General features: G+C 50.5%; 1 protein-coding gene across 1 annotated transcript in view; it reads left to right on the forward strand.

Moving 5' to 3' along the window:
• The window catches only part of CDC123 (cell division cycle 123), a 458,927-nt gene that overhangs the window by 396,054 nt on the left and 50,661 nt on the right, over positions 1 to 12,212 (forward strand). The window lies entirely within an intron of this gene.

Consider the following 12,212-nt stretch of genomic DNA (forward strand, 5'->3'; position numbering starts at 1 on the left):
AGCCGAAGTTGCACCTGATTCCCTCTCAAGGCTCCTTTTCATCGGAGCAGTTCTGGATACAGCACAGTTTAGGGCTTATCCTCTCCTGCAGCGAGTCCGGGATGTTCGGGCTATGATTCCGCTGTTTCAGCCTCTATCCCAGGTTTCTGTAAGATTGACCTTGAGGCTGCTGGTGGGTCATGCCAGGTGGCATATGCGGGCTCTGCAGTGGGACCTGAAGTTCAAGTGGGCGCAGCATCAGGGGAATCTTTCCGATGTCCAGATCTCGGAGGGCACTGCACAGCAATTGCAGTGATGGCTAACAAACCAGGATTGCTTCCCAACCAAATTTCACAGTGGTGACATATGCATCACTTCTGGGATGGGGCGGCAACATGGGCGAGGCAGGAATCAGAGGCCTATGGCCTCCAGCGGAGTCAGAGCTCCACATCAACCTGTTGGAGCTCTGGGCGATTCGTCTTGCACAGAAAGCATTTCTTCCTTCTGTCAAAGGAAGAGTGGTGCAGGTCTTCACCGACAACACCACCACCATGTGGTACTGCAACAAACCGGGAGGGGTGGAGTCGTGGACCCTATGTCAAGAGGTTCTTTGCCTCTGGACGTGGCTGGAACATCAGGCCATGCCCCTGGTGGTTCAGCACCTGGCAGGTTCCCTGAACGCCGGGGCGGACAAACTCAGCCGCCGGTGCATGATGGATCACGAATGGCCTCTTCACTAGGAGGTGGTGCAAGGTTTCTTTCAGCAGTGGGGAGAGCCTTGGTTAGATCTATTCGCCACTCAAGAGAACGCGCAATGTCAGCAATTCTGCACGTTGGAATGTTCAAGGCGGCACTCGCTAGGCGACGCATTTCTTCTCGAGTGGAGTTGCGGTCTAATATATGCCTTTCCGCCTATACCACTTCTGCCCATAGTGCTGAAAAAGATCAAGCGCGACTGGGCCCAAGTCATTCTTGTGTCTCCAGACTGGGCAAGAAGAGTCTGGTATCCCGAGCTGTTTAACATGGCCATCGATCCACCGATCCGACTGCCCCTTCAGGAGGATCTCCTGTTGCAGCAGTAGGGGATGGTCCTCTACCCAAACCTGTCCAGCGTCCACCTCCTTGCGTGGAGATTGAGCGGCGGCAGTTGACGTTATTTGACTTAGCTCCTGAAGTCTGTGATGTAATCTTGGCAGCCAGACCTCCCTCCACTAAGACGGTATACGCCTGCCGATGGAATAAGTTTGTGGCATGGTGCACAGCAAAAGCTCCCCTTTCTGCCCCTCTTTCTGAGGTCCTCGTGTTCCTCCTTTCTCTGACCCAGCAGGGCTCTGCTCTGGGCACTATCAAGAGCTATCTCTTGGCCATCTCTGCCGGCCTTCGGCTTCCGGATCAGCCTTCTCTTTTCAAGTCCCCGGTGGTAAATCGTTTCTTGAAAGGCATAACTCACCTCTTTCCTCCTATTCCTTTCGTTATGCCTCAGTAGGACTTGAACCTAGTCTTAACCTATTTTATGTGCGCTCCCTTTGAGCCGCTTCACAATTGTCCTTTGAGGCTTCTAACGCTTAAAACTGCATTCCTGGTGGCCATCACCTTGGCACGACGAGTGAGTGCGCTCCAGGCTCTTTCATCTAAGCCTCCTTTGCTGTCTGTACATCCGGACAAGGTAGTTTCAATGACTCGTCCATGTTTCCTGCCCAAGGTTGTCACTGCCTTCCACATCGGGCAGACCATCACTTTGCCCACCTTCTTTCCGCCTCCGCATCCTTCGAAAGAGGAAGAGAGGCTCCACCGCCTGGACCCAAAACGTGCACTTTTCTTTTATCTGGATCGCACCAAACAGTTCCGGGTGAATGACCAGCTCTTTGTTTGCTACGTGGGCGCCAAAAAAGGTTGAGCCGTACACAAGCAGACTATATCTAGATGGGTCGTTTTGTGTTTTAAAGCCTGCTATTCTCTCGCTAAAAAGGAGCCTCCAGTGGGGCTGCGCGCACATTCCACCAGGGCGACGGCTACCACCACGGCTTTGGGTCAGAGAGTTCCCCTGAATGACATCTGTTAGGCAGCTACATGAGCATCACTGCATACTTTCACCAAACACTACTGCCTGGACAGCCAAGTCCGGAGAGACGGCTTCTTAGGCCGTTCTGTTCTCCAGGACTTTTTGGTATGATATTGGTTTGCAGACCCACCTCAGGGGTTGGTATTGCTGGGGTATCTATTCCTAAGGTAAGGAATCTATACCTAACGTGTTTCTTTCAGATGAACAGGTTACTTACCTTTATTAACGATATATCTGTAAGAAACATTAGTTAGTTATAGATTCCTTACCGGCCCACCCATCCTACCCTTTCTGCGGACTGATTTCTAGGGTTAAGGTCATTCTTGCTGGACCCTAGTTTTGTGCACCAGTGGTCAGTGTCTTGCATGGCTCTGCGTTCCTGGCGCGGAAAGTTGTGTACAGAACGGACGTCCGCGCACGAGGGCGGCGTCTAAGTAACTTATGCGACACCATCCATGCGACCCACACGGATGCGGAGTCGACCGACGCCACCTTCCGACACGCAGGGGTACTGCTGACAAAAAAAACTTTCCGGATCCAGTCTGATGCCTGGGGATAATTCTAAGGTAAGGAATCTATAAGTAACTAATGTTTCTTAAAGATATATCGTTACCGAAGATAAGTAACTTGTTCATCGTTACCGAAGGTAAGGGACTTGTACATTGCCTGCCTGGTGACTTATTAGGCACCGCAAACATAATTTCTGGTTCATATGATGCCAAAGACCCCACACAGAGCCGAACTACGCCACCTACTGGCACACAGAGGTACTACTCATGAAAACATTTCAGATCCAATCTAACATCTGGGAATAATTGTAAGGTAAGTAATCTGCTTCTAGATAGTCTCTACCAGATAAGGTGTTACCAAAGGAAGTAACTTGTTCTTTGTGCCCATGTCTACCAACCCTCTCGGCGTCAGACCAACATCCTGTGATTCTGGGTACATCGCTGAATCGCCTCATAACTATAAGCAATGCTTGTGTAATTTAATTAGTGCTTATGTAAAGCGCTCTGCCTTTTGTCAAGTTTGCGCTTTATTTAAAAACTACAGAAAATTAACTAACAGGTAAAAACAAAGCCTTAACATAATGAAAGACAAATAGATACATATGTACTGGCAGAGTTGTACAAAGTGAAACTTAGAAACCTGGATGAATTCTCCACTTAAGTTGTGTGCTCTTGGGCAAATATTTAATTTCACCAAAACTTTTTTCTTCATTATCGAGCATAAATTGCTTTCAAATATGTGAGTTCTGTAGGACTGTTGGACAGAACTATCACTTTTAATAAGTACTTCTCAGTGCATTGCTGTAATGTGCCTTATAAATGTTACAGCTTATACTTATAGGCTCTACCCCCCTGTCTGACTTTAGGTGGGTGAGTAGGGGGTACCGAGGTGTGGATGTCGCATACAAACTGCCAGCAACAAGTGCTGTGGAAGAAGGGGAACTCAGCCTGACACAGCTCAGTGATGAGACTTGCTTTAGCTAAGGACTGGGCTGAAGACTGCAAATAGCAGGCAGGAAGCCTAGGCTGGTGGTCACGAGGCAGTGCTGCCTTATTTTCTACCTGTGTGTTGGTGAGCTGTTGGCCCTTAGTGTTTATAGTAATTCAGTGGAACGCTTAGGAAAGAAATACCTCTTATTTTATTCCCGAGCTCCATATAAAGTACAATGACTTCTAGCAATGGTAGTATTAATGTGCGCAACATTTGAACTTTCAGGGACCCTATTGTATCAGATTATCTAAATTAAGTCACTGCATTGTTTCATGTCTGCTACATTTTTAGGTCTTGTCCTACGCAGCGCACATGCCCTGCATAGGAGGAGACCTAATGCCATCTGCAGAGCTTTTTTCAGCAAAGAAGTTCACGCGTTGCATTGCTTGCAATGCAATGCATGCACATCTTGGCGATTTCCTCTCGGGAGCGCGCGGCGCCATATGGTGGCGCCATATGGTCGCACACTCCCGTAAGGAAATCGCCCAAGTCCCCTCCCCCTGCTACCACTTTCACTAATCATAGGGGCCCCGATGTTTAATCTTGGATGACACACTGCCCTCTCCCATTTTCCAAGTCTGTCAGACAAATCCTAAGAAATTCTTCCTTGCTTGAGTCATAGTTCACACCTACAAATATTTTAAGACCTGTGGCATTAGTTCTCGGAAAGAGTTGAGTGCCGGAAGGAGGCCACGGTGGGCTCGCATGCCGGGCACTTATCGCGCTCCATTAAGGCCGCCTGCCCATCTAAGCCTGCGCGGCACAGCTACCACGGACAGCCGGCAGCGAGGCTGACATACTGCCCAGACATCTTCACAGGGAAGGGGAAATCAATATCGGCTATCAAGCAAGTCAGATAGTCCGGCTGGTTGAGCAACTGCTGCACACAACGGCGTGCAACACGCACACTGACTCACAGTTAGACTGGCTCAGCCATCATCCTTCTGAAGTCGATAAAAAGTACCTGTGAGTTTATAGGAATAAGAATTTGATGTTAAAGCGGCAAGATGCATTGGAGTTTGTTGTGTGGAGTTCATAAATGGTAACTGATACTAAGGTCAAGGCCTAATTGGCAGTAAAATGCCTGACATTCTAGGGGCCCTTTATGAGGCTGATAGGGCTGGGGCTGAATCGGTTACTTCCTCTGGCCTGACACTACCAGCACCAGAGATCTACTGGACCTTTAGGGTCACCGGCCTGTACTGGGAACACCCCGCCATTTCCCCTGGAGGACTACCCTACTCCTCTCGGGAGCCAGTCCCTGCGTTTTCTGTCGCCGCTGCCCCGGGGGCTGAGGTGGGGCCGGGGATAGTGCTGCCACATTCACGAGCCGCGGGTGAGGGGCCCTCCCGCTGTAGGTTCGACCTGTGGCTCCCGCAAGGGCGTCCAACACATGCGCATCATGACTAGCCGGCCAAAGGGCGTAACAGATGAACTTGATAAAGGTATTAATGTAAATAGTCCCGGAGGAGCCGTGTGACGTGCGCAGGGGTCTATGGAAGCATCACAATGGGCGCAAAATATAAGCAATAAATAAAAATTTTAAAACATTGCTCATTGGTGTCTCCCCTAGAGTCGAAGGTGTGCTGTCTGTACCCCCGGGCACTGTCCAGTGACAGTCGAGACCCAGGGTTTGGGGTGGGGCACCTCGAGAGGGAAGCATATTGTGCGTGCATGGTGAACAGGGCGTGCATTAAGGCCATTTGTTTGCGAAGAGAAAATCGAATTTTTCTGCTATAACATCATTATAGCAGATGACTTGTTTGTGTCATACTGGAGGGGCGGGGCTCCGTACACGCACGAGCCCCGTGGGAGGAGTACGTACAGATCTTCATCAACTCTTTGTGTTCTCATAACATTGACACCTTTTTAGAAGCCATTGCCCTGCATAAAGGCTCTGAAATGGAGCGCCTTGAAACAGGACATAAACTCGAACAAAAATGTAGGGCGGTTCATTTTCTAATGTGGAATTAGAGAAAATATGCATTTGGAACTGAATAGGAAAACGAAGCCACCTAGCATTGTGTGTTAGATCTGCTGAGTGAGGGGCTACTTTCTGACACGCTACCTATAAGAATGCACAGGTCCATGTACTTGTTTTATGTCTCTGAGTAAATACTGGGTTTGTCCATGTTGCTGCCCCCTATTGATAGCTGCACCTGTATCCTTTCTTCATGGCTTGCCTACAGGTCATAAGTCCTAAAAAACAGATGAGGGGACTAAGAGGACTAACCAAGTATGGCAGTTTGCAAGTGGCATCATGTCGAGTGACATCACAGTGTATGACATCACAGCGTGTGACCTCACGTGCGGCATCCCAGGAAGTGGCACCACAACCCATGACCTCAGTGGAAGTGATATCGGATCTTAATTCCTTACATATCTTTAGCAAGTCTATCATGGGTACATTGGGAACAGAAAAGCAGAATTTTTTATTGTGGTGGAAAGACCTGGTCTTGGGTGGTGTACTCTGTTGTGCTGTTGATTGATCTGGTGCGGTGGTACGTGGTATTATGAGGTTTAGTATGTTGTGTGTATGTGGATATGATGTGATGTAGTGTAGTGTAGTGTTGCAACTTGTGTTGAGAATGTGATTTGTTATTCCAAATTACAGTATCAGTATAATGTTGAAAGAAGTATCACCAATCAAGATGTTGTTCAATGAGTGGTGTGGTACAGTGTGATAAAGTTTGGAGTGGTGATAGATGTTGTGAACTGGTTTCGTGTAAAGTTGTGAACGTCGGTGGAATTTGATGTGTGCCATTATAGTGTCTGTTTTGGTTTAGTTTGATGTGTGGTTGTATCATAAGGAGGTGTGTGGGATGTTGTGGCACAGGGTAATGTTGTGTGAAACTATATAACATACGGCAGGGGGTGTTTTGGGCATAAGTCCTAATAAAAAGAAGTGCTGTTCTAATTAGCATATGTATCACAGGAAGTTACATCAGAGGAAATTGTGACCCTGCATTTTCAGACTCCTGGCATAACCAATAGGTCTCGCCTTTGGGACCTTGTAAGTAAAAAATGAAGTATAAGACTTCACGTTTACATTAACTTCGTATTTAGGATGCAGTAAATGTAAACGTGACGTCTTACACTTCAGTTTTTTTTTTTTACTTACATGGTCCCAAAGGCGAGACCTATTGGCTATGCCAATGCTTGTTACTTCTTGTAAGTATTGCACCTATCTAGGCATGTAAATTGTACGTTCCACGTGGTAAACAAAGAAATGTTTTTGAATTTTGAAGAGTCTTGTCATATTTTACGTGATATTAGTTGTATGATTTATATAGCAAATATTTCCAGGGCTCGGTTGGTGTACCGGCTCTAAGATCCCCCCCACCCCTCCTCTGCTGTGTGCTTCACTTACCCTCTCCCTAACCGCCCTCCACCCCCTACCTTGTTGTGTTGCTTGACTCGCCTCCCCGTTGTGTCCCCCTCCCCCCATTGTTCTGTTTGGCCCGCCCCTTCGGCGTGTCAAAAAAGTGCTATGAAGCAGACAGCGCTGGCTGCGTCGTAGCGCTTTTTAGTTCGAAGGACCTATAAGCTGCGCAAAGCGCAGCTTCCGGTCCGGAGATCCTATGTTTTGGAGTAGGGCAGTTTAAACCCGCCTCTCTGCTCCGTTCGCTTCCATTGTCTGGCTTCCTAAACGGAGGCCAGCCATTGGAAGAGAAGGGAGTCACTCCAAACAAGCCCCGTCTCTTTTGGATTCGGGGACGTAAGTTTTGCTGTTCTTTAGCTCGTGACGTCGTCCGTCACTCAGGACAGCAAAACACGCCCCCGAATCCGAAAAATTTCGGAAGCTTGAGGCCGCCATTTTGCTGCTGGTAAGGTTGAGGTAGGCTGCTCTCGTTTTCCTCGTTATTAGTTTGCTGGCCTCTTACCTCAGTTTGCAGTCTGGGAAAATAATTACAAATAATTGCAGGTGAAATGGCAAATACACGGTAGATTATGTGCCAATGGGCTTATGTCAGCACAATGTCTTCCATTCTTTGCCTACGGCAAACACCATCCGCCATTACTCCATGTCTAGAGCAGTTCTGCATCCGTGTGCTGTGAAGCCCTAGCACACAGCCACACGGGCACGCACGTTCACTCTCTTCTCGTACACCTCCAACACTTGACTGCCTCAAAAATCTCTCACCCCTCCCACCCCCCTCCCGGTGTCTGTTGCCGGATGGAGCGTTTGAAGGCCTATAATTAGTCCGTCGCGTGTCGGCGTATTAATGTAGAAAAAAAATTAGGAGGTGCGCCTGAGGCCAACGAGCGCCGACCTGGTGCACGATCAAACGGAACACCACCGACAAACTCCATTTCATAGTTGCCCCTCACAAACGCCAGAAATCCCTCCTGACATTTCAGCTGCAGCAGCACCCGGGTTGGCAAGGGAAACAATTCACCAGAAGGGTCCGCACGTTTAACTATTGTCAATCTGAAGCAACGGGAACATAAATCGTATGTTTTTTCTCTGTACATGTATTTAAAAACAACAACAACAAAAAACACCATGTCTCCGACCGTTTTTAGTTCTGTATGCCACAGCTTTGACAAATCTTACAAAGTTTATGTCGTCCACACCAAAAACATTCTCACTTCTGTCAGACTTCTTAAGACATTGACTTGCCTGCAGCGCCGCCATTTCAGCGTGTGATGGACTGCATGCTGTAAAACAGTCTTTATTCCCCAGCCGGGAGCTTACTTTAAAAAATCAGCCACTTCAATCCTGCGCCTCTCGCTCCTTTCGCCTATGCCCGCAGCAGACACTTCAATGCACCCGCGGACCCCCCTGCCCCCCTCCCCATGCGCCTTGGTTGCAGTTGGGAAATGGAATGGGGGAGGGCATAGGCGAAAGGAGCGAGAGGCTCAGGATGGCACCACTGGTGGGGGGGTGCAGACCCAGCTGGGGCCGGGTGGGGGGTGTGTCGTCTGTGTTTAGCTACAGTGCTTAGGCGGTGCCCGCGAGCCCCTTGAGGTCAGAGTCTGAGGTCAGAGTCTGAGGTCAGAGTCTGAGGTCAGAGTCTGAGGTCAGAGTGCAGAGTCTGAGGTCAGAGTGCAGAGTCTGAGGTCTGAGTGCAGAGTCTGAGGTCTGAGTGCAGAGTCTGAGGTCTGAGTGCAGAGTCTGAGGTCTGAGTGCAGAGTCTGAGGTCTGAGTGCAGAGTCTGAGGTCAGAGTGCAGAGTCTGAGGTCAGAGTGCAGAGTCTGAGGTCAGAGTGCAGAGTCTGAGGTCAGAGTGCAGAGTCTGAGGTCAGAGTGCAGAGTCTGAGGTCAGAGTGCAGAGTCTGAGGTCAGAGTGCAGAGTCTGAGGTCAGAGTGCAGAGTCTGAGGTCAGAGTGCAGAGTCTGAGGTCAGAATTCCGAGTCTGAGGTCAGAATTCCGAGTCTGAGGTCAGAGTCTGAGGTCAGAATTCAGAGTCTGAGGTCAGAGTCTGAGGTCAGAATTCAGAGTCTGAGGTCAGAGTCTGAGGTCAGAGTCTGAGGTCAGAATTCAGAGTCTGAGGTCAGAGTCTGAGGTCAGAGTCTGAGGTCAGAGTCTGAGGTCAGAGTCAGAGTGCAGAGTCTGAGGTCAGAGTGCAGAGTCTGAGGTCAGAGTGCAGAGTCTGAGGTCAGGTCAGAGTCTGAGGTCAGGTCAGAGTCTGAGGTCAGGTCAGAGTCTGAGGTCAGAGTCCAGAGTCTGAGGTCAGAGTCCAGAGTCTGAGGTCAGAGTCCAGAGTCTGAGGTCAGAGTCCAGAGTCTGAGGTCAGAGTCCAGAGTCTGAGGTCAGAGTCCAGAGTCTGAGGTCAGAGTCCAGAGTCTGAGGTCAGAGTCCAGAGTCTGAGGTCAGAGTCCAGAGTCTGAGGTCAGAGTGCAGAGTCTGAGGTCAGAGTGCAGAGTCTGAGGTCAGAGTGCAGAGTCTGAGGTCCGAGTGCAGAGTCTGGGGTCAGAGTGCAGAGTCTGAGGTCAAATCCACGTCACCAGCGAGGGATCCTTCCATTTAAGGCTGGAATATGGCAGTGCGGATGTTTGTCCGTCGCATAACGATGGAAGTGGGGCGGGAAGGATGACTGAGGCTAGCCAGCGTTCCTAACCGGGCCCCAGCTTTGGGAGGACGGGCAGCTGGATTCCGTCAGGACAGTAGGACATCTCACGTACGGCTACTTGTCGTAGATGCTTGAAGGGTCCCCCGCTGCTTTCTATGTCAGTCGGGGACCCAACTGAGTTCCCAAGTTTGCTAGACCCTTGTCAGCGATAACCAGGCTTTGCATTCGGTTACTTGCAGCATGCACGGCTAAAGGAGTCCTTCAACTGACTGAATTGAATGGGAAAAGCTAGACTGGCTCAGTTATTCATGGCCCTGTCTGTGTGTGTGCGTGGCTCTGTCTGTGTGTGTGCATGGCTCTGTCTGAGGTCAGAGTGCAGAGTCTGAGGTCAGAGTGCAGAGTCTGAGGTCAGAGTGCAGAGTCTGAGGTCAGAGTGCAGAGTCTGAGGTCAGAGTGCAGAGTCTGAGGTCAGAGTGCAGAGTCTGAGGTCAGAGTCTGAGGTCAGAGTGCAGAGTCTGAGGTCAGAGTGCAGAGTCTGAGGTCAGAGTCTGAGGTCAGAGTGCAGAGTCTGAGGTCAGAGTGCAGAGTCTGAGGTCAGAGTGCAGAGTCTAGGGTCAGAGTGCAGAGTCTGGGGTCAGAGTGCAGAGTCTGGGGTCAGAGTGCAGAGTCTGGGGTCAGAGTGCAGAGTCTGGGGTCAGAGTGCAGAGTCTGGGGTCAGAGTGCAGAGTCTGAGGTCAGAGTGCAGAGTCTGAGGTCAGAGTCTGAGGTCAGAGTGCAGAGTCTGAGGTCAGAGTCTGAGGTCAGAGTCTGAGGTCAGGTCAGGTCAGGTCTGAGTCTGAGGTCAGGGTGCAGAGTCTGAGGTCAGGGTGCAGAGTCTGAGGTCAGGGTGCAGAGTCTGAGGTCAGGGTGCAGAGTCTGAGGTCAGAGTGCAGAGTCTGAGGTCAGAGTGCAGAGTCTGAGGTCAAATCCACGTCGCCAGCGAGGGATCCTTCCATTTAAGGCTGGAATATGGCAGTGCGGATGTTTGTCCGTCGCATAACGATGGAAGTGGGGCGGGAAGGATGACTGAGGCTAGCCAGCGTTCCTAACCGGGCCCCAGCTTTGGGAGGACGGGCAGCTGGATTCCGTCAGGACAGTAGGACATCTCACGTACGGCTACTCGTCGTAGATGCTTGAAGGGTCCCCCGCTGCTTTCTATGTCAGTCGGGGACCCAACTGAGTTCCCAAGTTTGCTAGACCCTTGTCAGCGATAACCAGGCTTTGCATTCGGTTACTTGCAGCATGCACGGCTAAAGGAGTCCTTCAACTGACTGAATTGAATGGGAAAAGCTAGACTGGCTCAGTTATTCGTGGCCCTGTCAGTGTGTGTGCGTGGCTCTGTCTGTGTGTGTGCATGGCTCTGTCTGAGGTCAGAGTGCAGAGTCTGAGGTCAGAGTGCAGAGTCTGAGGTCAGAGTGCAGAGTCTGAGGTCAGAGTGCAGAGTCTGAGGTCAGAGTGCAGAGTCTGAGGTCAGAGGTCAGAGTGCAGAGTCTGAGGTCAGAGTGCAGAGTCTGAGGTCAGAGTGCAGAGTCTGAGGTCAGAGTGCAGAGTCTGAGGTCAGAGTGCAGAGTCTGAGGTCAGAGTGCAGAGTCTGAGGTCAGAGTGCAGAGTCTGAGGTCAGAGTGCAGAGTCTGAGGTCAGAGTGCAGAGTCTGAGGTCAGAGTGCAGAGTCTGAGGTCAGAGTGCAGAGTCTGAGGTCAGAGTGCAGAGTCTGAGGTCAGAGTGCAGAGTCTGAGGTCAGAGTCTGAGGTCAGAGTCTGAGGTCAGAGTCTGAGGTTAGGGTCTGAGTTTAGGGTCTGAGTTTAGGGTCTGAGGTCAGGGTCTGAGGTCAGGGTCTGAGGTCAGGGTCTGAGGTCTGAGGTCAGGGTCTGAGGTCAGGGTCTGAGGTCAGGGTCTGAGGTCAGGGTCTGAGGTCAGGGTCTGAGGTCAGGGTTTGAGGTTAAGGTCTGAGGTTAGGGTCTGAGGTCAGGGTCTGAGGTCAGGGTCTGAGGTCAGGGTCTGAGGTCAGGTCAGAGTCTGAGGTCAGGTCAGAGTCTGAGGTCAGGTCAGAGTCTGAGGTCAGGTCAGAGTGAGGTCTGTGTGTGTGCATGGCTCTGTCTGCGTGTGTGCGTGGCTCTGTCTGCGTGTGTGCGTGGCTCTGTCTGTGTGTGTGCGTGGCTCTGTCTGTCTGTGTGTGTGCGTGGCTCTGTGTGTGTGTGTGTGTGTGTGTGTGTGTGTGTGTGTGTGCTTGGCTCTGTGTGTGTGTTTGCGTGGCTCTGTCTGTGTTTGTGTGTGTGCGTGGCTCTGTCTGTGTGTGTGTGTGTGCGTGGCTCTGTGTGTGTGTGTGTGGCTCAGTCTGTGTGTGTGTGTACGTGGCTCTGTGTGTGTGTGTGGCTCAGTCTGTGTGTGTGTGTACGTGGCTCTGTGTGTGTGTGGCTCTGTGTGTGTGTGCGTGTGGCTCTGTGTGGATAGCTTTTTTTGTAGGTGGCTCTATGTGTGAGTGGCTCTGTCTGTGTGAGGGTGGCTCTGTGTAGGTGGCTCTATGTGAATGACTCTGTGTGGGTGGCTCTGTGTGGGTGGCTCTGTATGTGTGGGTGGGTGGCTTTGTGTGTGTGTAAATGCAATAGGTCATGCATT

The sequence above is a fragment of the Lissotriton helveticus genome, chromosome 1_1, assembly GCF_964261635.1.
Source record: "Lissotriton helveticus chromosome 1_1, aLisHel1.1, whole genome shotgun sequence".
Lineage (NCBI taxonomy): Eukaryota > Metazoa > Chordata > Amphibia > Caudata > Salamandridae > Lissotriton > Lissotriton helveticus.